Genomic DNA, 27157 nt, shown 5'->3' on the forward strand with positions numbered 1-27157 from the left:
CCAGAGTACTGGAGTTTCAGCTTTAGCATCATTCCTTCCAAAGAAATCCCATGGGGAGAAGAAACCTAACTATGACTTCATAGTTAGGTTCATAGAGATAGAAGGTAAACTTTTAGGAGTTCCCGAGGGAATCATGTGACCTTGACAGATTTTTTAGATCATCCTGTACCATTGTGCCAACTACCCTTGCTGCTGCTGCTGCTGCTGCTAAGTTGCTTCAGTCGTGTCCGACTCTGTGTGACCCCAGAGACGGCAACCCATCAGGCTCCCCTGTCCCTGGGATTCTCCAGGCAAGAACACTGGAGTGGGTTGCCATTTCCTTCTCCAATGCATGAAAGTGAAAAATGAAAGTGAAGTCGCTCAGTCGTGTCTAACTCCTAGTGACCCCATGGACTGCAGCCTACCAGGCTCCTCTGTCCATGGGATTTTCCAGGCAAGAGTACTGGAGTGGGGTGCCATTGCCAACTACCCTTAATGGGAGTAAAACTGAATGGTGATGGGTTGACATCAATCTATCATCCCTCCTTTATTCTGGCAAAACTGGTTGGGTCCTTACTTTATCCCAGTTAGTGGAAAAGAGTGTGAATCACTTACAAGAGTAGGGTTCCTTGACCTCCAAACCAAGGAAGAGACAACCAGCCATTATATCAATACCTTTCTAGAACTGAAGATGAAGAAAGAGAATTGGCAATTCCTGGTCAAATGGTTAAAGGGCTTTTCTGATCCTCTCATCTGGCACCTGGTCCAGATTTCCCCTGTTCTCAGATTTTGATCCTTTTGCTTGTATTTCTTCAGTAGCAGAAGCTTCTCTGTCTTCGTAGGAGAATGCAGAGCTCTCATCGTCTTAAATCTAGGATATGGGGAAAAGATGAATGTGAGGAAGGTTCTAAACTGCATTAGTTCAACAAATATTTATTGATTGCTATGTTCCAAGTACACTTTTACATGTTTGAAGTATATCAATGAGAAAATGGATAAAGGACTTTGTCTTCATGGAGTTACTGTTCTAGCGGAGAGAAATAGGTAATAAACATTAAAACCAACCAACAAGTAAATTAGGTAAATTATGAGATCATAATTACAATGAAAAAAGGAAAATAGAAGTGTAAGAGATGAGAGTTTCATGGAGTGGGTAGACAGATTGTTGTATTAAGCAAACTGTTCAAGGCGAACCTCCAGAAGAAGGTGAAATTTGAGTAACTTTTTGACAGAAGTGAGGAATTGAATCACCTGGTTATTGGAGGTAAGAGAATTCCAGGCAGAAGGAATAGAATTCCAGGTAGACTCTGAGCTGGGAGTGAGTCCAGCATCTTTGAGAAACAGCAAGGAGCAGGGTCACAAATGGGGGAGTAGTAAAGGACAGAGAATTAATGGAAAGCTAGGTAATAGTGGGTTTGGTAAGCATTGAGTGACTTTGGCTTTTACTCTGAGTGAAATTGAGAGCTATTGGCAGGTTTTGAATAATGTAATGAAATGATCTTTAAATTTTAAATGAATCACTGTGGCACTTTTCCTGAGAACATATTGTAGGGAAACAAGGTTAGATGTAGGAAGACCTATTAGGAAGTTGTTGCAAGAGTTCAGGGGAAAGTTTCAGTACTTTGGCCTGAAATAGTAGCAGCAACAAGAACCAATCAGATTCTAGATGTATTCTGAAAATAGATCCAATAGAATTTCCTGGCAGACTGTATGCAAGGAATAAAGAGAGGAGTCAAGAATGATTCCAAGATTTTTAGCCTCAGCAACTGGAAGGAGCAAGTTGCTAGAAATTGAGATGGAAAAGACTGTGGATGGAGAGAGTTTCAGAGGGAAAACAGAGTTTAATTTTGGATTTAATCTCTACTAGACATGAAAATGGAGATGTCGAGTAAGAAGTTGGATATATGAATCTGGACTTCAGGAGAGAGGTTTGGGCTAGAGATAATAATTTGAGATGTCAAAATATAGATGGAATTTCAAACCAGGAAATTGGATGAGTTCTCTAGGGTAGTGAGTGTACATAAAGAAGAGAAGACAATGAAGGAGTTGCTTCTGGGATACCTCAATATTAAGACAAGGGGAAATGAGTGAAGGAGAGTGACAAAGAGTGGCCAGGGAGGTTGCTGTCCTGAAAACCAACAGGAGCTTGTAGTGCATAGGGAGTGTTGCTGAAACACCAATAAAGATGAAGATGGAGAATGGAAACTTTAATAATGTGGAGGTGATTGGTGATCTTGTTGAGCACATTGTCTATTACGCAGAGTTAGCTTTTCTGTTAAATCCTGCAGCAGTTTTCCCCTGGTAAGAGGGGCGACAGTGTAACCTGCTTTTGTCTCTTGTACTTTATTTCTGAGTGGGATTCCTGGAAGGACTTATAATTGGAGTGGAATCATTTGCCTTCTCCATTCTATGCTTCTGAAGCTACAGAACTGCCCAGTCCTCAAAGATATTATTTCTCTGATTCTTGACACTGGACTGCACTGAATGGACATACCACTCTTTGCATGTAGCCCTGATGCTGCTAGTTTCATTCTACGTTTTTCTATTTTCAAAGACTTTCCCCCCTCGTTGCTGTCTCTCTTCATTCCCAGGAAAACAAGGTCCACTGACCTAGTGGTTACGATAGCAAAGAGTTAACATCAATAATTATAATTGTTCTACCAACTATTATTCAGTATTACAGCTAATGCTAATGACCTCATCTTGTCCATAAGGATATCATGAGAGATTTTGTTATGTGCTACTAGACTTTGCTGCATTACAGATTTTTGTGACATTCTGTTACTTGTCAAAGATAATGTCGTATTAACTTTAAATGTCATATTAACTTTACGAGGTTTGTTTGGTAGACTCTTTCCCAAGTGAATCCATGATGACTCCATGTGATCACTTTGCTTTTCTCACATGCTAACAAGAAATCTGTTTATGACCAGTTATCTTGCCAGGGATAAAGTCATACATAAACATCTTAATTTCCTGGGATGCGCTTATTTATCATCTTTGGAAATGATACCAGGTTTGCCCTATCTTTGAGGTTCTGGCATATATCCAGATATCTGTAATTTTCTCATGCAAGTATGAATTTGAAAACACTTTCTCCACAGCTTTTCATTAACACTTTATGGAATTCAGAGTTGGCACTGATGACATTTTGAGAAAAAAAAAGAACTTTTCTATTAAGAAAGAAGGTTACATTTACCAATTAATTTATAAAATAGAGATCAGTTTATAAATTTGGTTTAGTATTTCCATTCTACCCCATTAAAGTTTTAATTTTCTTATGCAAATCACATAGGAAGCCACATGATTTCTAGTTGTGGTCTAGCTATAAAAAGACACAGCAATGTCTTTTCTATTGGTTGTGTGATTTAGTGGAGAGATGGTAGCTTTGGATCAAAAATCTGAAGTTTAATCTTGGTTACTACAAATTTAATTCTGCTACTACAAATTTTGTAACTTTGAAGGTCATAATGATGCTTTCTTGTAAATTTCTTTTTATCGTCTGCTACATAGAGTAGTTTATATATCCTTTATAGTGTCTGATAACACTAAAGATAATTCAGGATTTATATTTAGTATTTTTTTCCAGCCAATCAAAGAGTTTTACCTAAGCCTCCAGAAAGGAAGGTAAAGTAGACTCTTAATGCCCCTTTTTAAATGCACACAAGGCATTTGTTGGCTGCTGCACACAGCACAGAAAAGCTCAACACTGTAGAGTCTAAAATCTGTGTGGACCTGGCCAAATCCAGAGAAAATGTCCTTGGAAATAGGTGCATTTAGTTAAGTGAATTATTTCCTGCTAACCAGATCCCATTTACTTAAACTGCTTTCTAGTCATTGTTGACTTAATTCTAGTAAGAAGAAATAAACACAAACCAATGAGAAACACTGGTCAATCCACTGTAATATTCTAAAAGGTTTGAGTGATATAGGTGAGCCATTGATGATGTAGACCAATGATTTTCATACTTTTCTCCATAAACTATTAGAGTTTCTTAAAAATGCCTTACAGACTATGTAAACAGTATGGAAGATGAACTGAATGGCATCTCTCCAAAATCTGTATGTTAAAGCTCTAACCTCCAGCGTGACTGTATTTGAGGATAGGGCCTTTGAGGAGGTTATTAAGGTTAAATATAGTCATATGGATGGGGTCCTAATTCACTAAGTGAGTGAAGTCGCTCAGTTGTGCCCGACTCTTTGCGACCCCGTGGATAGTAGCCTGCACCAAGCTCCTCCATTCATAGGATTTTCAAGGCAAGGGTACTGGAGTGGGTTGCCATTTCCTTCTCCAGGGAATCTTCCCAACCCAGGGATCGAACCCAGGTCTCTCACATTGTAGACAGACGTTTTACCATCTGAACCACCAGGGAAGTCCTAAGACTGGTGTCCTTATATGAAGAAGAGACATCAGGAAGGTATGTGCACAGAGGAAAGGTCATGAGAGGACACATTCAGAAAGTAACCACTGTCAAGGGAAGAAGAGAACTCTCGCCGGAAACCAACACTGTTGATGACTTGATCTTGGTTGTCCAGGCTCCAGAATTATCAGAAAATAAATGTCTGTTGTTTAACCCACCCAGTCTATGGTATTCTGTTATGGCAGCCCTAGTAGACTACTACAGAGGCCAAGAAAAAAGTCTGGTTCCTGCATCTTCATTTAAACTGGATATACTCTACTTCTGCTATTCATATATTAGAGTTTTATGTAAGATTTTTTCCTTTCTTTTGTTTTATAACACTACATGATTCTATTTTAATACACAACCAAAAAACAAAATACCATAGCAAATTGATGGCAATAAAATATATTTCATTTGTACTATATAACAATTGGTTAACATCCTTAGTTATAAATGAATTCTTAGAAATTAGTAAAAAGACATTGATATTCCACAGGAAATGCAAAACAGAAGAAAATGAAATAACACAAGTGACTAGTAAAGAGTAAGCATATATGAGGATGACTGAACTGAATAGTAACAGGAGAAAAGCAATTTCTTTGTGACATTACATTACCAAAGATTACAAATCTAAGATTTGTGTGATTTTAGGAAATAGAGCCACATAGACACTGGGGGATAAGATTGATGAGGTCCTGTCCATATAGTAGAGGGAAATCTAGTTTGGAAATCCTAGCAGCTCCAATTCAATGGAATTATTTAAATTATATATTAATTCATTCATGTATTGCAACAGATACATATCTTCTAGTCCCATATTGTGTCTAATTAGAAAGCTTCTCCCCTACTAATTCCATTAGTCTCCATCCTTTGCCTTCCAGACACACAACTGACCACCCATTGGAAGAGAAGTTATTTTGATGGCAGAGCGAATGTATCACTTGTCTGTGACTTCACCTCACACAGTGCTATGGACTGAATGTGTGTCTTACACCTCACCCAAATTCATCTGTTGAAATCCTGACACCCAATGTGATAGAGATGGGGTCTTTGGGAATTTGTTAGATTTAGATTAGGTCTTGAAGATGAAGTCCTCAGAATGAGGTTAGTGTCCTTAGAAGTAAAGATCAGGGAGCCAGTGCTGAAACACAGCAAGAAGACTAAAATTCAGGAACCAGATGACCTGACACATTGATCTTGGACTTCCACCTTCCAGAATGCTGAGACATAAATTTCTGTTGTTTAAGCCACAAAGTTTGTGGTATTTTATTATAGCAGCCAGAGCTAGCTGATGAAAGCTGTCTCTCTTGCCCCATTCTGTCAATAGCACACATATGGGCGTGTACTTAGTAGCATTAAATATGTAAGTATATTTGACACAAACCCACTCAGAAATGGTCCCCTTATCCTCCTAGACAATATATAACCCTATGGTAGAAATTCTCTAGTAACAGAAAGCACATTAGAGTGCAGGTTTTAAAAATACTTAAAGATTTCTATGAAGACTTTGCTTTTTATAATTATTCTGAATCATTTTTATCTCCATACAAATTTCTGTGAACTCTTAATTGCCTAGATTATTCTCTATTCAGAGATTTTACAAAGAGAATATTTACTTGATGTTGGCACACACAATAAATTAGAATTAACTAGCTGTTACTGGATATCATTCCTGCTCATTTCCCACTATTATTATAACAACTACTAATGCAGATTTCTGTTTATACATCTCAACTGATCTTTGCACAATCCTGTGGGACTGGTAATTCTGTTCTCACATTTCATATGAGGAAACTGGAGCATGAGGAGTTAAAAATAACTAAAATTGTAATGATAAGGGCATTTAAGTTTTGAATTACAGATTTTATTCCATATCATTTCCTGTACTTTTATATGCTTAACCTATATAAAAAATAAAAGCCAGAGAAATATATATTTGTAGGATGAATAGTCAGATATGAATCCGTATGGTCAGTTATAATCAGGTCCAGATGGTTAGTGCTCTGAGCTACTAGAGACCCCATTTGATGCCCCAGTTACCTACCATCATCACGATTAGCATGGGCATCAGCCGACACTTCATAAAGGAGACGGCATATTTTGGTGAAAAGAACATGGGCTTTGAAATCTGCCCTGGAATCAGGTTTCAGCTCTGCCATGTACTAGCTATGAGATGTGGAACAATGAAGAGTTAGCTCCTCTGAATCTTCGTCTGTGTGTGTGTAAATTGTGAATAAGAGTAATATCTGTCTTAGGAGTAAAGGAGATGGTGAGGAAGCAAACCATTGTCCTTGATGCAGTGCAGGCATGTTGTAGGCATGCAATAAGTATTAGCTGAATCTAATTCATATTTTATGCAATAACACAGATTACTGCAAAATTCAATCTCTCCTGTGGGATTTACAAGCTAATTGGTGAGACGCTGAAGAATGACAGCAAAAAGGTAGCAAAGATCGAGTCCTACGTGCATGAAACCATGGCAGGTCAATAGAGGAGGAGATTCTCTTGAGGGCTAGGATAGTTAAACAACTAATTTCTTTTAGGATCAAGCTTCTGAAGAAAGACAAGCTCTTATTTAGACAGCCAGGGAGGAGGGGGCATGCATGTGGCATAAAGGGAGAAAGGACACGTAACAGACATGTGTATGGTTATATATGGGAAGAAGAGTTGATCATTGTGGGTGGAGCAAAGATATTGCAAGGTGGTTTGCACATTGTACTTTCTTGTTTATAAAATTTTTTGCCTTACTTGAGCTCCTCCTCAGATCTAAGGGAGGAGAGAACAAATTCCATTATCTCCTTTTAAAGAATAGATCAAGATAAAGCAAACTCTGAGGGGCAAAGTGACTTGGTTAAGGTAACACCTCTACTCTATAACAGTGGGGACCTCAAAGTCCAATCTTCACCTCCCAAAATTTGGGAAAGTGTCAGGGTGAGGGATAAGACTAAAGAAGTTTGAGAAAAATTTGTGACTTTGAATGACAACTTTAGGGATTTGGAATTTTTATTCTGCAAGCATAGAAAAACCACAAAAGCTTTTGACCAAAGTGCATGTACAAAGTAATATTTTTGAAAATCAGTCTGGCAACAGGACTTGGGGTAGGTTTCTATTCTTCAGACAAGACAGTGTTCTTCTAGAATCTCTCTTCTAGGACCATCATCCAAATGAATTTTAGGCCAGTGAGGGCTTTATTCTTTATGTCATCTTGGACAGAGCCCTCTTAATCAGGGAAATGGAGCTGTTAGCACACTGGCAGTCTTTTCTATTCTGCATTTTAAATTAATTCAATTTATTTCTGGATAAAATATCTGTATAAATCAAGCTAGTTTGAAAAACTGACAGCCCCATGAAAAAAATGTTTGGGGAAAAAAGATCATATGCATGACTAAGCTATATATTAATTTAACCAAGTGTTCTGATTAAATCAGAAAGAGAATAAAAATGACATAATGGGACCATCGTCACTCACCGAATTGGGGTCAGGATCCTCTCCCCACACAGCACTGTTGCAATGAAGCACTGGGTCTGGATGAAAGATGGAAGTTTCCGAGTAGGTCAGATCTGAGTTCAAATCTTGAATGTAAACTCCAAGCGGTCAGGCATGTTTTGCCCACCCTTATAGCCCTGGTACCTATGACAGTATCTGATTCAAAGTAGGTATCTTATAAATCTTTGCCAAAATCAAAATCAAAAGAATTCAGACCTACCACTTAGCCAACTGGAAAACACTAGATGAGTGCTTTCCACTTACTGCATCTCCATTTCTCATCTGTAAAAGAGAGATAAAAATATTTACTTTATAGATGTAGTATAAGGGTTAGTGGGAGAAGGCAATGGCACCCCACTCCAGTACTCTTGCCTGGAGAATCCCATGGATGGAGGAGCCTGGTAGGCTACAGTCCATGGGGTCGCTAAGAGTTGGACATGACTGAGTGACTTCACTTTCACTTTTCACTTTCATGCATTGGAGAAGGAAATGGTAACCCACTCCAGTATTCTTGCCTGGAGAATCCCAGGGACAGAGGAGTCTGTTGGGTGCCATCTATGGGGTCACACAGAGTCAGACACGACTGACTCAACTTAGCAGCAGCATAAGGGTTAGTGATAACGAAAGTAAGAAAGATATGGACATGTGAAATGGGATAGTGTAGATACCCATTCCTGAACCCAGATGGAAAGCTGGATTTCCCTTTCAGGTGCTTCCCAGCATGCTTTGCTAGGATGGAGCTTTGTCCTAAAGGGTCCTAACTGAGCCAGATGTTATTCAGGGTTACATCTTTCAGAGGGATTATCAGAGTAATTTTACTAGTGGATGCTCAATTGTTGAAATTAAATTTTCCAAGGTAGTAGAACTTTGAACTAAATTATTCCTACTTCGCAATTAGTTCATCTAGGAAGATGATGCTTGCCCACATAATGGGCATTTAAAAAATTTAAAGATGATGGATGCCCACATTTAAAAATTATTTGTGTTATTCTATGACTTCTCACACCAAGTGATGCTGGGTTTTTCTTCCTTTTCATTTTAGCCCCTACAACAAAGTCTCTTCTAAAGTATTCCCATTTTGAATATGAGGAAATAGACTTGGGAGAAATTAAGTGATAAACTCACAGTCACACATTAAGTAAAGAGCAGAGCTGACATTTGATCCAGGACTTTTGGGTTAAAAGCCATTGAACTTTATGGAGGTCTTCCATATGTATTTGGTGATTGAATTAGTGGGCAAAGGCCAGTCACACTCAACTTTAACTTTCCTTCAGTCACAAAATGTTCTTAGCTCCCGCCATGAAGATATTAAAAACAAGAAGTCTGGCTTTGGTTCAGTTGCTAAAAGCATGTGTAGTCTGGAACTGTTAGGTTTTTGTTAGACTATTCATAAGTATATATCAGGCTTTCAAGAGCAAGGGCATCCTTTTGATTTATTATGTACTCTCCCTTCCACCAAAAGAAAGAGAAATGAAATAAAATATAGGAAAGGCCAAGGTAAAGAGGCTATGAATTTAATGGACATCAATGTGGTAGCAAACATTTATTGTGTACCAATTATGTAAGAGGCCTTCTGCTATGTGCTTTACATACATTATTTCACAATGGCCCTCTGAGAGCATATCGTTGTCCACATGTTGTAAAAGAAGACACTGCTCAAAACTCTCCACTGGCTTCCTATTTCACTAGGATAGTACCTAATGTTTGCACCATGGCTCACAGAGCCCTCCAGGACCAATCTGATTATCATAAATTGAGTGTAAGGAACAGTATCATGAAGGAGGTGAACACCTGGGATGTCTGCTCTACTGCAGATACAGGGATGCACTGAATTGCACAGGAATATTATGGTCTCTGTTCTTCTGTTCCAGGTGAGGAGACCTGCTTCAGTTCAAGCACCAGCCAGGAGACAGAGTGGGCCAGGTCAAACCTTCCCAGCTCCATGGTGACATCACACTCACAGAGAAAGTGGGATTGCGGAGCCACCAAAAGATGAAGGCCCTCCCCATGGAACAAATGCTAAGATACAATTACTGTTTGTGGCATACATGAAGACACAGACTTCCTTAAGGAGATTTTGATTAAAAACTAAAATAAATTATTTAGTTAAAATGGAGAGTGAACAGTTAAAGAGATAAAGGCTTGCCTATGGGACAAGAGACAGAGGTACGCCCTGGACTGTGACATGTTCACTTCCCTCTAGATGTCAGTTTCACCCTCCAGAGGATCCATCAATCTCTTTGAGAGATGATTCACTAATTCAGGAGTTGGTATTCCATGGGATGCTTGCTTTGAACTCAGTTTACTCTTACTTGCTTTGATGACCATGGAAAATGGATATGGAAAATGGAAGAGAATTGTCTCATACTGCTGGTGGAAGTTGTGCTTATCTAAGCCTCCTGGGTAATGAAGGTGGCAGGTCTTTGACCTGGGCTCTGCAAGTCTATCTCTGCGACAACTAAGAACTGTGCCAGACAGTCATCAATTCTGGACCTGGCCTTCCCACCAGCCCTCTATCACTATCCTTTACCCACCCCTGACAGGTAGAAAGCAAATTTGCATAACAAACTGTTTAAACATTCCATTGTGATCCACCTTCAAGGCACTCTTTGTCCTCGACAGCTCTAATGGTTAGTGACCCCTTTAAATTCAACATCGTTTGTCAAATCAAATTAGGCTTGTTACTAATTGTAAGGCAGTGACATTCATCTTTTTGATGCTTTCAAACCAGTCTGAGGTAAAGTTCTTGTATGGAATCAGGCTTGGTATGCTGAATGAGTCACTTCCTCAATGAGGCAATTGTCAGAAAAACAGGAGACTTAGCTTGAAGGTAAATATTGTTGGGTCACTTGAAATGTATGCAGATTTGACATTTCCCTTCTGATTAGCATGTCTACACATTAAAGTTTTTTGTATGTCACATCGGATAGTTCAGATGCCAGAGTAATGTCAGTGAGCACTTGATAGAAACTTAATTTTTTTCTTGATAATGAAAATGGGAGGATTAAGGAGGAAACGTAAGGTAGGAACCTCGTTAGGTGACACATGAAATGTATAGAAGGGTATTCAGAATAAAAAGAAAATGCTGGAGAGGAAAGTAATATTATCCACTGTGTGCCAGAAGATCTTTCTCTCTCTCTCTCTCTCTCTCTGTATATATATGGATGTATATGTGTGTGTGGCATATATATACACTAATATAGGGCTTCCCTGGTGGCTCAGGTGGTAAAGAATCTGCCTCCAATGCAGGAGACCCAGGTTCAATCCCTGGGTTGGGAAGATCCCTTGGATGAGGGCATGGCAACTCACTCCATAATTCTTGCCTGGAAAGTCCAATGGACAGAGGAGCCTGGCAGACTACAGTCCCTAGTGTTCTTGCCTGGAAAATTTCATGGGCAGAGGAGCCTGGCAGGCTACAGTCCATAGGGTCACAAAGAGTCAGACATGACTGAGCATATGAACATGCCCGTGTGTGTGTGTGTAAATATATATGTGCACTAATATATTTATACACACACACACACACACACACACACACACACACACATACAATGAAGGCAAAAGTCACTCAGCCGTGTCAGACTCTTTGCAGCCCCACAGACTATATAGTCCATGGAATTCTCCAGGCCAGAATACTGGAGTGGGTAGTCATTCCCTTTTCCAGAAAATCTTCCCAACCCAGGGATTGAACCCAGGTCTCCCGCATTGCAGGCAGATTCTTTACTAGCTGAGTCACAAAGGAAGCCCAAGAATACTGGAGTGGGTAGCTTATCCCTTCTCCAGAGGATTTTCCCAACCCAGGAATCGAACCAGGGTCTCCTGCATTGCAGGCGGATTCTTTACCAACTGAGCTATCAGGGACTTATTTATTTAAAGAGGATCATAATATTTAAAAGGATTAAATTAATTATACACAATAATTTAATCCTTTTAAAGATTATGATCCCCTTTGAATAGATAAGAGACATGAAACACTTAGCCTAATGTCAAACAGTAAAATAGCAGAACTGGAATTTCAAACTTAAGCCTGTGTGATGCCAAAGTCCAAGATTCTCCTAACATAGCATTCTGTCTCCTTAAGATACAAAATGTTCAACCTTGCCCTGACAGGAAACCTTAATTGAAAGTGGTAAGCATACAGGGTTGTCATTACTGTCTTTCTAAATTCCATATATATGCATTAGTATACTGTATTGGTGTTTTTCTTTCTGGCTTACTTCACTCTGTATAATAGGCTCCAGTTTCGGGAGAATGATTTGGGAGAATGACATTAAAACATGTATAATATCATATAAGAAACGAATCGCCAGTCCAGGTTTGATGCAGGATACAGGAAGCTTGGGGCTGGTGCACTGGGATGGCCCAGAGGGATGCAATGGGGAGGGAGGTCGGAGGAGGGTTCAGGATGGGGAATACATGTACACCCGTGGCGGATGCATGTTGATGTATGGCAAAACCAATACAATATTGTAAAGTTAAAAAAAAAAAAAGAAAGTGGTAAGCAGCATCTAGGTATCCTGATTCTATCCTCAGTTTGCAAATATAAAATCAGAAGTTCAGAGGATTTCCTGGTTTAATTTTTACAGATAATGAATATACAGTCTCCACTTGAACACTTCCAGTGGCCAGGAGATTTTTCTTTCCCTATTCATCCATCCATGTCTATCTTGGTTCCCATACTGCTATGTTTATTCATAAACCAATATCTCTACCTATGACCTTATATGTATAAATGTACAATTGTATTCCACATCTAATTATGACTTGAGAATATTTGCTCTGCTAGAGACTGTAGTGCCTATCATTTATTTTATGATTTATTCATCACAATAAGCCAATAATTTATGCCCTATTTTTACCCCTAATTTACTGAAGAAGAATGTGAACTTATGAAACTAAATAACTTGTCCAAGTCACATAACTAAGAGTAATACATCAAAGTAGTGCAACAGCTCCCAGTTTCAACCTTTTCCTAACATCAAAGTAGTGCAACAGCTCCCAGTTTCAACCTTTTCCTAACATGACAGCAATCCATAGCATGCAATATGCAAGGACAGCATGACCAGGAGAAGAAATGCAGCCATAATCTTCAATTTGAAGTTGGCTATGTAATCCTACTCTCTTATTTCCTGCTGCCAAAATTTTATAGAATATAGCACTGAAGAGCAATGCAAAGGTGGTCCAGATAAATCCCAGCTTTCACCGTCATCTGTGTACACACTGTACCACTGGAGACCTCTTTCATATCTCACACCATACATTAGATCAGCAGTTGTCAAACTATGGCCCACAGCCAAAACTTGTTCACTTTCTGATTTTTAAAGAAAGTTTTATTGGAACACATCTACAACCTTTAATTTACATATTGTGATGGCTGTTTCCTCACTACGAGGGCAGAGTTATAGTGTCTCCAGAGACTGTGTAGTTCATAAAGCCTAAAATATTACTCTCTGACCCTTTTAAAGAAAGTTTGTCAGCTCCAGCATTAGAACTTTTGCATAATTCCTTCATTTTACCTATATAGAATGTATACAGAGAGCATGATAGGCTATCATAGGGTGGCCACATGCACTACATGAGATATTGCAAAGTAACAGCCAAAATAATTTGGCAATTTTGAGTTGGAGAACTGAGACAAAGAAATGTTATCCAAACTGTATTTTATTTTATTTTAATTTTATTTTATTTTTAAACTTTACATAATTGTATTAGTTTTGCCAAATATCAAAATGAATTTTAGTTCAAGCTGTTCTACTGTTAACACAGCAATTCTGAAATGGCTTCTCTAATCCTCAGTGAAGCACCAGAGGATGTTAACTGTATTCACGTATCGTGATGCTGCCCTTAAAGCAGTAATTCTCAATCTTAGATTCACCTGAGGAGATTAACAAAAGACATACGCATAGTTGGTTGCACCATGGATAGAAATCCCAGACCTACCAAGTCAAAAATGTGTGGAACAGAAACAAGACATTTATATTTTCAAAATGTTTTATCAAACAACTAGTATCTGATATCATTGCTGGGCAACAACTGCAAATAAATCTACTTCATCTTTCTGTGGGGCTTCCCAGGTGACTTAGTGGTAAAGCATCCTCCTGCCAATGCAGGAGCTGCCAGAGATGCCTGTTCAATCCCTGGGTAGGGAAGATCTCCTGGAGGAGGAAGTAGCAACCCATTCCAGTATTCTTGCCTGGGAAATCCCATCTACAAGGAGCGTGGTGAACTACAGTCCATGGGGTCACAAAAAGTCAGACATGACTGAGAGACTGAGCATGCACACATCTTTCTGTAAGCACTTGAAGATAATTATAATTCCATGGCTTTGCATATCATCTATGTGTCAAATATTCTACCTTAACCTTTCTCTGAACTACAGTCACTTTTTTTATCACTCTCTATTTGATATTTCTAGGTGATATCTCAAACTTCATCTGCCCCAATATGAAATGTTGATTTTTCCACTAAAGTCCTCTTCATCACAGTTAATGGCACCACCTATTCATTTGTTTAAGCCTAAATTCTGAAGGAGATCAGCCCTGGGATTTCTCTGGAAGGAATGATGCTAAAGCTGAAACTCCAGTACTTTGGCCACCTCATGCAAAGAGTTGACTCATTGGAAAAGACTCTGATGCTGGGAGGGATTGGGGGCAAGAGAAGAAGGGGACGACAGGGGATGAGATGGCTGGATGGCATCACTGACTCGATGGATGCGAGTCTGAGTGAACTCTGGGAGTTGGTGATGGACAGGGAGGCCTGGCGTGCTGCGATTCATGGGGTCGCAAAGAGTCAGACACGACTGAGCTACTGAACTGAAATGAACTGAAATTCTAAAATAGTTCCATGATTTTTTTTCACCAATCTCTCATTGGTAAGTCCAAAATAAATCATTTTTCTTTTCAATTGGAATTTTTAACTCCTCTCGTTCATAATTTTTTTCTCTCCATGGCAATTATAGCAATATTTCTAAAATTATGTCAAGTTGCTTCCCTGCCTAACGCCCTCCAATGATGTTCTGCTACATCAAAAAAAAAAAAAAAAAAAAAGAAAAAGAAAAAACAATGCAAACTTCTTCCTGTGTCCTAAAAATTGTACATGTTCTGGCTGTTGCCAGAATCCATCTTTACCACTTTTCTTCTCTGTTCTCATGACAGCCTCATGAATCTTCTTTCTTTTCCTTGAACACTAACCTCATTCATTTCTCAGTACTTTGTATTTGCTATTTCTTGAGCTTCAACACTTTTTCATGTCTAGCTCCTTCTTATCATGTAAGATACAGCTCAGAGAAGCCATTCCTGACTACCTTATCTAAAGAAACCAAGTTAAAGCACAGGATCACTTTTATTGAATCATCTTATTCTATTTTTCACATAACTCATCTATGTGAAATTATCATATTTGCTGATTATCCATAATCCTGCCAAAGAATACAAAATCCTCAGGAATAAACCAAATGCCTAGAATGATGTGTAATACACAGTGGTTGTGTACTTATTAAAGTACTGTTTTTCTATTTAATTTTTTTTTCAAGCTAACTCCTCCTATTCTTTCAAATACTTAGTATACGATGGCAGCAGTGTGAGTTCATTAACTATAATCTATTCCATGTTCACAAACAATCTATTCTAGTTACCTTGCCCTATATTTGCTCTGAGCAGAAGCTGGTCTTCACCTTTCTTTGAAAGCATCCTATGCATTTTTACAATATTTGTGTACATAGTAAGTATTGAATAAATGTTGATGAATGGACTATATAATGGGCTTTTGGCTCCATACATCAAGACTTTCTTGAAGGACAGATAATTACTTCTACTTTATATCTGACATTTTAATATAACTGGCTGTGGTCATTATCCTTTGGAATTGCATTCTAGTCAATTCTTACAAAAAAAGAAGAAAATAAGGCACAATTACCTTGTGAGCAATCCACAATTGGATTTGCATTTAAAAATTGCTGAGTGAGCACTCCTGCCTGATGGCCAAATGAAATTAATCTCTTGTAACTCAAGGTCTTATCTATTTGGAGATGCAGGGGTAGGAGGGTTAAGGAAGACTGAAGGATTCCTGAATGGTAAAAGTCATCTCTCTCATTATTTATGTTTATGGGGTGCTTGCATTGATCTCCCACTGAACTACCCAAGGGGAATATAAAGGTGGTTAAGATACTGTCCCTATTCCTGAGAAGCTCTCCATCTCTAGGTTACATGGTCACATCCCTGTCCAGCCTGCACATGACTTCTTGGAAACATCCCACATCCCTGGTGATGGAAAGGGTCAGGTGTTCACGTTGATAATAGCTTATTCCCTCTTCTGGGCACTGCTGTTGCTCTATGGGTAGATACTGTGAATCAGTTTCATAAAAATTTGAATCAAAGGAACAAACTCTAAGGGAGTTGGCCTTTGAATTGTGTAAATGGTAGAATACAGATGTCCATGAATTCCTTTTGCTTTGGTCCTTGGGAGGGTCTCAATCCTGACCTGAGCCCTATTTATTCTTTTTTCTTTTTTATTTCAACGTGGCCTTAAGAGAATTTGAATAGGCTTCTGTTTCTTGCAGTGAAATTTCCATTAAAAAGTTATGCAGATAAGAACTATAAACCAAAATCTTTAGCATGACTGGTGCAATAATAAAGTTTGGTCAGGTTACTATGTACAAAGAGGGGATGCTTTCAATTTGGCCTAAGAAGGTCAGAGAAATCTTACAGGAGATAACACCTAAACTGAATTATGCTGCTGCTGCTAAGTTGCTTCAGTCGTATCTGACTCTCTGCAACACCATAGACAGCAGCCCACCAGGCTCCCCATCCCTGGGATTCTCCAGGCAAGAACACTGGAGTGGGTTGCCATTTCCTTCTCCAATGCACGAAAGTGAAAAGTGAAAGTGAAGTCGCTCAGTCATGTCCGACTCCTAGCCACCCCATGGACTGCAGCCTACCAGGCCCCTCCATCCATGGGATTTTCCAGGCAAGAGTACTGGAGTAGGTTGCCATTGCCTTATGGAGAGTAATAATTAACTTGGAGAAAAACAGTAGAGGAAAAAAAGGGAGGTTTTTGTAGCGTGAAAAAATTCAGGGGTGTAAAACAGTAGGTATATTTTGGGAAATGCAGGTTTAATGTAATGAGCTCAAAATACAAGCTGATGAAGCATCAAGGAAGGTATCTGGAAAAGTAGGTAGGAGCAAGACCATGGAATGTCTTTGATAAGATTTGTTAGCTGAAAAATGGACAATGTGAAGAATTTTTATTTAAGTCTTACTCAGGGCAAAAGGAGGACTATGGCCTTGGAGACAGCATTTTAGATAGCTCTGGGAAATTCCTCCAAAGAGGTAGAAAGTGAAAGCATTAGTCCTCAATTGTGTCTGACTCTTTGAGACCCCATTGATTGTAGCCTACCAGGCTTCTCTGCCCATGGAATTCTCCAGGCAAGAATACTGGTGTGGGTAGCCATTCCCTTCTCCAGGGGATCTTCCTGATCCAGGGATTGAACCCAGGTCTCCTGTATTGCAAGTGGATTCTTTACTGTCTGAGCCACCAGGGAAACCCCCAAAGAGGTAGAGGGAAAGGTCAATACATATGATTATAGTGAAGGGGGATAGATACAGCCAAGCACACATTTTTGCAGAAAGTTACTGCTAGTCATGAGGAGCAGGAATCTTCATTAATGTTTTCAGTGATTTCCTAGATATGAGGAGATATAGGAATTTGGGCTCATAAAATCATCTTCTGAAAATATCTGACTGTCTGAAGGCCTGTTCTGCCACTTGCCCCCAAAACAGAGTGCCTCATTCCTGATCTCCACCTTGAACTCCTTTCCAGGTATGTTGAAGGTCAGCAACTAGGATGGCTAATGACCTAATCCTTCTAATGGCAGGTGACATTTTTTAGTTAGCAGATGCTAAGTAGTTTAAGTTTTGCCTTGTAGGTTCATAATCTGCTGAATGACCAGATTTGATCCTTTCTCTGGGGACATCATGAATAAATCCTCAGGGACCCTCTAATTATTCTACAGCTCCTTTTGCAGGGGCAGCCCCAGGAAAGCTTTTGAAAAGAAACACAGAGCATGTGGAAAGGAGCCAAGATTCAAAATCAGTAGTCCAGAGTTTGAGCCTCTGCTCAACTGTTTCCTATCTGAGCAATATGGAAGAAGGAATTTAATTCAATTGAAACTGTTTCCTTATCTAGATATAAAATGGAAGTTATAAAATATCTTCCTCCCAGAGTTGTAGTTTAGATCCCATACATGTGTTCTTGAAGGTAAAATGTGTTAATCCATCCGTTGTGTCTGATTCTTTGTGACCCCATAGATTGTAGCTTGCCAGGCTCTTCTGTTCATGAAATTCTCCAGGCAAGAATACTGGAGTGGGTAGCCATTCCCTTCTCTGGGGGATTTTCCTAGCCCAGGGATCGAACCTGGGTCTCCTGCTTTGCAGGCAGATTTATTATGGTCTGAGCCACCCGGGAAGCCCACATGTGTTCTTGTTGTTGTTCAGTTGCTCAGCTGTGTCTGACTCATTGTAACCCCAAGGACTGCAGCAGGCCACGCTTCCCTGTCTTTCACCATCTCCCAGAAATTGCTCAGACTCATGTCCATTGAGTTGGTGATGTCATCCCACCATCTCATCCTTTGTCATCCCCTTCCCCCTCTGCCTTCAATCTTTCCCAGCCTCAGGATCTTTTCTAATGAGTTGGCTCTTTGCATCAGGTGGCCAAAGTATTGGAGTTTCAGCTTCAGCATCAGTCCTTCCAGTGAACACCCAAGACTGATCTCCTTTAGGATTGATCGGTTGGATCTCCTTGGAGTCCAAGGGACTCTCAAGAGTCTTCTCCAACACCACAGTTCAAAAGCATCTTCTTTGGTGCTCAGCCTTCTTTTTGGTCCAACTATCACATCCATGCATGACTGCTTTAAAAACCATAGCTTTGACTAGATGGACTTTTGTCGGCAAAATAATGTCTCTACTTTTTAATATGCTTTCTAGGTTTATCATATCTTTTCTTCCAAGGAGCAAGTGTCTTTTAATTTCATGGCTGCAGTTACCATCTACAGTGATTTTGGAGCCCAAGAAAATAAAGTCTGTCACTGTTTCCATTGTTTTCCCATCTATTTGCCATGAAGTGATGGGACCAGATGCCATGATCTTAGTGTTTTGAATGTTGTGTTTTAAGCAAGCTTTTTCACTCTTCTCTTTCACTTTCATCAAGAGGCTCTTTAGTTCCTCTTTGCTTTCTGCCATAAGGGTGGTGTCATCTGCATATCTGAGGTTATTGTTATTTCTCCCTGCAATCTTGATTCCAGCTTGTGCTTCATCCCACCCAGCATTTCGCATGATGTACTCTGGATATAAGTTAAATAAGCAGGGTGACAATATACAGCCTTGATGTACTTCTTTACCAATCTGGAACCAGTCTGTTGTTTCATATCTGGTTCTAACTTTTCTTCTTGATATACATACAAGTTTTATAGGAGGCAGTCAAGGTGATCTGGTATTCCCATCTCTTGAAGAATTTTCCACAGTTTTTTGTGGAAAAAAAAAAAAACTGCCTCACAGTCAAAGGCTTCAGCATAGTCAATGAAACAGAAGTACATGTATTTCCGAAATTCTGTTGCTTTTTCAATGATCCAATGGATGTTGGGAATTTGATTTTTGGTTCCTCTGCATTTTCTAAATCGAGCTTGTACATCTGGAAGCTTGTACATCACATGTTCTTAATGCCCTGCTATAAGGTCATTTCTGACCTTACTCTTTCACAGGCAGCATCTCAATAAATTACAACCATATATTTAAGTAAATATTATTGTCTCATTTGAAATGGGGGCACTGAGGCTCAGGGAGGTAAAGGGTCTATTTAGTTTCACACAACCAGTCATAGAGGTGTTGATATCCAAAATCACATTTTAAGAGTGGAAACCTATGGGACCTTCTCAAGACAAACCCCTCCCCCATATCCTCTGCTTTAGCTTCTCTTCTAAGTACTTAGATAATAGCATCTGATGCACATTTCCTGAATTGTTTTACAGATGATAAACCCCCCTCAAATGGAAGAAATTAAGTACTTTTTAAAATTTAACTTTTATTTTATATTGGAGTGTAGCTGATTTACAATATTGGTTTAGTTTCAGGTATATAGCAAAATGATTCAATTTTATATATGTATGTCCATTTCTTTCAGATTCTTTCCCCATATAGGTTATATATTATGATTGCTGAATTTCATGGTGATTCTACTTTTATTTATTTATTCTTTTAACTTTCTATCTTGTATTGGGGTGCCTGGGGTTCCCAAGTGGCTCAGTCATAAAGAGTCTGCCTGCCTATGCAGGATATGTCCTGAGATGCATGTTCAATACCTGGGTCACAGGTCCAGACGGCTTCACAGCTGAATTCTACCAAAAATTTAGAGAAGAGCTAACACCTACCCTACTCAAACTCTTCCAGAAAATTGCAGAGGATGGTAAACTTCCAAACTCATTCTACGAGGCCACCATCACCCTAATACCAAAACCTGACAAAGATCCCACAAAAAAAGAAAACTACAGGCCAATATCACTGATGAACATAGATGCAAAAATCCTTAACAGAATTCTAGCAATCAGAATCCAACAACACATTAAAAAGATCATACACCATGACCAAGTGGGCTTTATCCCAGGGACGCAAGGATTCTTCAGTATCCGCAAATCAATCAATGTAATACACCCCATTAACAAATTGAAAAATAAAAACCATATGATTATCTCAATAGATGCAGAGAAAGCCTTTGACAAAATTCAACATCCATTTATGATCAAAACTCTCCAGAAAGCAGGAATAGAAGGAACATACCTCAACATAATAAAAGCTATATATGACAAACCCACAGCAAACATTATCCTCAATGATGAAAAATTGAAAGCATTTCCTCTAAAGTCAGGAACAAGACAAGGGTGCCCACTTTCACCATTACTATTCAACATAGTTTTGGAAGTTTTGGCCACAGCAATCAGAGCAGAAAAAGAAATAAAAGGAATCCAAATTGGAAAAGAAGAAGTAAAACTCTCACTGTTTGCAGATGACATGATCCTCTACATAGAAAACCCTAAAGACTCCACCAGAATATTACTAGAACTAATCAATGACTATAGTAAAGTTGCAGGATATAAAATCAACACACAGAAATCCCTTGCATTCCTATACACTAATAATGAGAAAACAGAAAGAGAAATTAAGGAAACAATTCCATTCACCATTGCAATGGAAAGAATAAAATACTTAGGAATATATCTACCTAAAGAAACTAAAGACCTATATATAGAAAACTATAAAACACTGGTGAAAGAAATCAAAGAGGACACTAACAGATGGAGAAATATACCATGTTCATGGATTGGAAGAATCAATATAGTGAAAATGAGTATACTACCCAAAGCAATCTATAGATTCAATGCAATCCCTATCAAGCTACCAACAGCATTCTTCACAGAGCTAGAACAAATAATTTCACAATTTGTATGGAAACACAAAAAACCTCAAATAGCCAAAGCGATCTTGAGAAAGAAGAATGGAACTGGAGGAATCAACCGACCTGACTTCAGGCTCTACTACAAAGCCACAGTTATCAAGACAGTATGGTACTGGCACAAAGACAGAAATATAGATCAATGGAACAAAATAGAAGGCCCAGAGATAAATCCACGCACATATGGACACCTTATCTTTGACAAAGGAGGCAAGAATATACAATGGATTAAAGACAATCTCTTTAACAAGTGGTGCTGGGAAATCTGGTCAACCACTTGTAAAAGAATGAAACTAGAACACTTTCTAACACCGTACACAAAAATAAACTCAAAATGGATTAAAGATCTAAACGTAAGACCAGAAACTATAAAACTCCTAGAGGAGAACATAGGCAAAACACTCTCTGACATACATCACAGCAGGATCCTCTATGACCCACCTCCCAGAATATTGGAAATCAAAGCAAAAATAAACAAATGGGACCTAATTAACCTTAAAAGCTTCTGCACATCAAAGGAAACTATTAGCAAGGTGAAAAGACAGCCTTCAGAATGAGAGAAGATAATAGCAAATGAAGCAACTGACAAACAACTAATCTCAAGAATATACAAGCAACTCCTACAGCTCAACTCCAGAAAAATAAATGACCCAATCAAAAAATGGCCCAAAGAACTAAACAGACATTTCTCCAAAGAAGACATACAGATGGCTAACAAACACATGAAAAGATGCTCAACATCACTCATTATCAGAGAAATGCAAATCAAAACCACTATGAGGTACCATTTCACACCAGTCAGAATGGCTGTGATCCAAAAGTCTACAAGTAATAAATGCTGGAGAGGGTGTGGAGAAAAGGGAACCCTCTTACACTGTTGGTGGGAATGCAAACTAGTACAGCCACTATGGAGAACAGTGTGGAGATTCCTTAAAAAACTGGAAATAGAACCGCCTTATGACCCAGCAATCCCACTGCTGGGCATACACACTGAGGAAACCAGAAGGGAAAGAGACATGTGTACCCCAATGTTCATCGCAGCACTGTTTATAATAGCCAGGACATGGAAGCAACCTAGATGTCCATTAGCAGATGAATGGATAAGAAAGCTGTGGTACATATACACAATGGAGTATTACTCAGCCATTAAAAAGAATACATTTGAATCAGTTCTAATGAGGTGGATGAAACTGGAGCTTATTATACAGAGTGAAGTAAGCCAGAAAGAAAAACACCAATACAGTATACTAATGCATATATATGGAATTTAGAAAGATGGTAACAATAACCCTGTGTACGAGACAGCAAAAGAGACACTGATGTGTAGAACAGTCTTATGGACTCTGTGAGAGAGGGAGAGGGTGGGAAGATTTGGGAGAATGGCATTGAAACATGTAAAATATCATGTATGAAATGAGTTGCCAGTCCAGGTTCGATGCACGATACTGGATGCTTGGGGCTGGTGCACTGGGATGACCCGGGGGGGTGGTGTGGGGAGGGGGGAGGGAGGGGGGTTCAGGATGGGGAACACATGTATACCTGTGGCGGATTCATTTTGATATTTGGCAAAACTAATACAATTATGTAAAGTTTAAAAATAAAATAAAATTAAAAAAAAAACAATAAATAAAAATACAAAAAAAAGAAAAAAAAAATACCTGGGTCAGAAAGATCCCCTGGAGGAAATGGCAACCCACTCCACTCTTCTTGCCTGGATAATCCTATGGACAGAGCAACCTGACAGGGTACAATCTACGAGGCTGTAAAGTCAGACGCAACTAAGCTGCCAAGCATGCAAGGATATCCGATTAACAATGTTGTGATAATTTCAGGTGCACAGCAAAGTGATTCAGCCATATATAGACATGTATCAGTTCCCGCCCCCCACCCCCACCCCCGCCAAACTTCCCTCCCGTCCAGGCTGCCAGCCAACATTGAGCAGAATTCCCTGTGCTCTACAGCAGGTCCTTGTTGGTTATCCATTTTAAATATAGCAGTGTGTGCATGTCAATCTCAAACTCGCTAACTATCTCCTCCTCCTCTTTCCCTACCCTGGCCTCATAACCATAAGTTCTCTGTCTGTGAGTCTGTTTCTGTTTTGTAAGCAAATTCATTTGTATCATGTCTTTTAAAATTCTGCATATAAGGGATATTATTAACATACGGATTTCTATTTCTCTGTCTGACTTACTATGCTAATCTCTAGGTCCATCCATGTTGCTGCAAATGGCATTATTCCATTCTTTTAAATGGCTGAGAAATATTCCATTGTATGTACATATTACATCTTCCTTCTCCATCTCTTTGTTGATTGACATTTAGGTTGCTTCTATGTCTTGGCTGTTGTAAATAGTGCTTCAATGAACATTGGGGTGCAAGTATCATTTCAGACCATGTTCTTCTTTGGATATATGCCCAGGAATGGGATTCAGAACTTTCATTCATGTGGGAGAACCTCTGTGATGTCATCATTTTCCAGTTTGTGGGTCACCCACCTGGCAGGTATGGGGTTTGATTATATCATAAAAACACTCCTCCCAGCATCTTGTTGTGGCTTCTTTGTCTTTGAATGTAGAATATCTTTCTGGTGGGTTTCAATCTCTTTTGTCAATGGTTATTCAGCAGTTAGTTGTGATTTTGATGTCTTTGTGAAAGGAGGTGATCTCAAGTCCTACCCTATCATCTTGTCTCCTCACCTAACCCAGAAATTAATGATTTGATGACCATGAACATGTTGCCTACAGATCTCTGGTGCCCAAGGATTGATAATGTCAGCCCCTGTGACACCACTCTGTTACCTCACCATCAACCAACCAGAGAATTGTGCATTAATTGATTACATACTCTTGAATGCCACTCACTTACCTGACCTTTAAAAATGTTTTGCTGAAACCCATTGAGTAGCTCAGGCTTTTGAGTATTAGCTGTCATGGACTCCTTGTATGAGACCCCACAACAACTGCCACACTTTCCTTTACCACAACCTAGTGTTAGTAGATTGACTTCACTGTGAGCAGGTGAGGGGACCCAAACTTACTTTAGGAACAGTACATGTTGGACTTTAAATCCAGTCCTTTCCCTCCAAAACACTGAATCATAAAAATAACAATGTTTTAACAAAAAAATGTTTTGCACATAATAATCGTCACCACTTTCAGTGGGTAAAGTCAGTATTTGCTGAGCTCCCATCTCGTTTTTTGGGATAGATTCTGTCACTCAAGTGCTCTGAATCTCCTTGGGCTTTCTTCTCATTATATGCAAAATGGGCTTCCCATTTGCATGGCTTGCTGGTAAAGAATTCATCTGAAATACAGGAGACCAACTGCCATGCTGGAGACCCAAGTTCAATTCCTGGGTTGAGAAGATCCCCTGGAGAAGGAAATGGCAACCCACTCCAATATTCTTGCCTGGAAAATCTCATGCACAGAGGAGCCTGGTGGGCTACAGTGCATGGGGTCACAAGAGTTGTACATGACTTAGCAACTAAACCACCAACCACCATAGGCAAAATGCCTCCACATAATTTGGCCTTTCACCTAGGCTGCCCCCTAAGGCATCACCTGATTGCAAGGTCATCACTGACTGCCTGTCCAAATTGATTTTTTTTTCTGATATTCTATTCCATTACAGTCTGGCTAGGAACCTAAAAATTCTTGTGATTCATTGATTTATTCCAAAGCATAGAAAACTTTTTTTTATTGTTCCTCCATTGCAACAGAGGTTCCTTGAAGACTTAGTTCCTTAATCCATTATGTTTTAAAACTGTTTTCAGGAACATTGATGCGAAGAGATGGTTCATTAAAAAAGAATTCATGAGAATCACTATATTGATTAACATCTTAGATGTCACCATATTTCTCATGCTCATGAGCTTTATTTTTTTAATGAGGAAATAATTGTCTTATTGATGCTAATGATATAATTAATGAGAAAGTAAATATTTTTTAAAAACTATCATAGCCGTGTAGCTCTATACAAATAGAAGTTATGATTCCGATGCAAAGTAATTAATGTTAGGTACTATACAATGTTCTTGCCTGGAGAATCCCAGGGACGGGGGAGCCTGGTGGGCTGCCGTTTCTGGGGTCGCACAGAGTCAGACATGACTGAAGCGACTTGGCAGCAGCAGCACTATACAATGTTAGCAATCATTAATATTATTGCTATTAATAATATATCAAATAAAAAGCAAATATGAACTAAAGTAAGGAGAGACTTTATTCAAAAACAATATTTTAGTAAGGAAAGTGAGACTATTGCAATAGAGAGAATTCTTTGACTATAAGATCTGAAAGCATCTTAATCTGAAAAGGGATTTTCTTTTAGAGGGAGAGGTAAAAACCATTAAAATCAGCTGATTCTCAGAAAATTTTCAAGAAGAATTATTTCAAGTTCCATGCTCAGTAGTGGGGCAAAGTTTGCAGATCTGGGAGAAGTAGAAAACCCTGAGCAAAACTTGGTCAAGTCAAGTTTTGGGCTGTTGGCCAAACTGGCCAGCAGAAAAAGACAGTTCACAAATGAGACAAAGATGGGAATTTGGAAGTCTGGGTCTGGCCTTGTCATAGGCAAACAAGGTGTCGTACATGAGTCATATATAAGTCACATAGAGGATGGTGGTTCTTTGCAGAAAGCCATTTAGGGTGAAGAGAATTTCTTAATTATTGCTGTTTTCCAGGAGCACAAGGCTTAAATAAATTTCAACACTGCCAGACATCACCTTTATCATTGCTTTTCTTGTGTATAGTTAGTCATTTGAAATATATTATCTTTAGGCAAGTTGCCTAGTCTTTCAGACCTTCAGTTTTCTTATCAGTAAAATGGGAATAATTATAGTAACAACTAATTTGCTAGATTTCTATGAAGTTTACTGACAAGTGCCTAACACCTATAAATATTGTATAAATGTTGGTTTTGTTTGTTTGTTTCATTTTTGTTACTAGTGGTTCCATGGACTCTGCTTCCTTCTCTTTTTCTTTTCCTTTTCCCCCTCTGCCCCCTCCTCCTCTTCTCTTTTTCTTCTTCTGCTTTAATAAGGATAAATCTCACCTCATGCAGCAAAGAAGGGGAAGGGAGCAGGCATTTCTAGAATGAATTTTAGGTGCCTGATACAGGGCAAGTTGTTACTCACAATAAAATCCAAAGCTATCTCTTTAGTGTGTGTTCTCATATAAAGATCGAGGAAACTGAGGCTCAGTAAAGTTTGCCTAAGTTCATACAATTCACAGGTGATGGAAAGAGATAATACAGGTGTGAGGTATCTGACTTGACTCTTTCTCATCAGGTCTCATGGAACATGAAATGCTCATGCACGTGAAACAGCCCAATTTTAACCCAGGAATATGGAAAAGAGATGGAGAAAAAGACACCTCAGCTGTACGAAAATGAAAAGTGAAAATGAAGTTGCTCAGTTGTGTCCAACTCTTTGTGACCCTGTGGACTGCGTTCATGAGATTTTCCAGGCAAGAGTACTGGAATGGGTTGCCATTTCCTTCTCCAGGGGATCTTCCCTACCCAGGGATTGAACCTGGGTATCCCGCATTTTAGGCAGACGCTTTACCGTCTGAGCTACCAGGGAAGTCTCAGCTGCATAGGCATGTGAATAATTGCTTTTCTTTTGTGATGGAATCAATGATCTTTTTCTTCTGTATAATTGTCTTTGAAAAAGGCAGAGAAAAAGTTAAAGGGGGAGAGAGAGAGCTAGAGAGAAAAAGAGAGAGACAGAGAACCCCAACCCATCAAGCCCATATTGCACATTGGCTGCCAGCAATGTTTCTTTAAAAAATAAAATAAA

General features: G+C 39.1%; 1 long non-coding RNA gene and 2 other non-coding genes across 4 annotated transcripts in view; 2 read left to right on the plus strand and 1 right to left on the minus strand.

The window, feature by feature from the left end:
* The window catches only part of LOC123334105, a 32563-nt gene extending 21500 nt beyond the window's left edge, over positions 1–11063 (plus strand). For both annotated transcript variants that reach the window (XR_006551878.2, XR_006641217.1), the window contains exon 2: positions 9741–11063. This is a non-coding gene — a long non-coding RNA (uncharacterized LOC123334105). The remainder of the gene's footprint in view (positions 1–9740) is intronic.
* Positions 11064–11076: 13 nt separating this feature from the next.
* On the plus strand, positions 11077–11148 carry TRNAW-CCA. Its single transcript has one exon. It is a non-coding gene; the product is annotated as a tRNA-Trp (tRNA).
* Positions 11149–26869: 15721 nt separating this feature from the next.
* TRNAF-AAA lies at positions 26870–26941 on the minus strand. The gene has a single exon. It is a non-coding gene; the product is annotated as a tRNA-Phe (tRNA).
* Between the last annotated feature and the right edge of the window lie 216 nt (positions 26942–27157).

The sequence above is a fragment of the Bubalus bubalis genome, chromosome 6 (genome assembly GCF_019923935.1).
Source record: "Bubalus bubalis isolate 160015118507 breed Murrah chromosome 6, NDDB_SH_1, whole genome shotgun sequence".
NCBI lineage: Eukaryota > Metazoa > Chordata > Mammalia > Artiodactyla > Bovidae > Bubalus > Bubalus bubalis.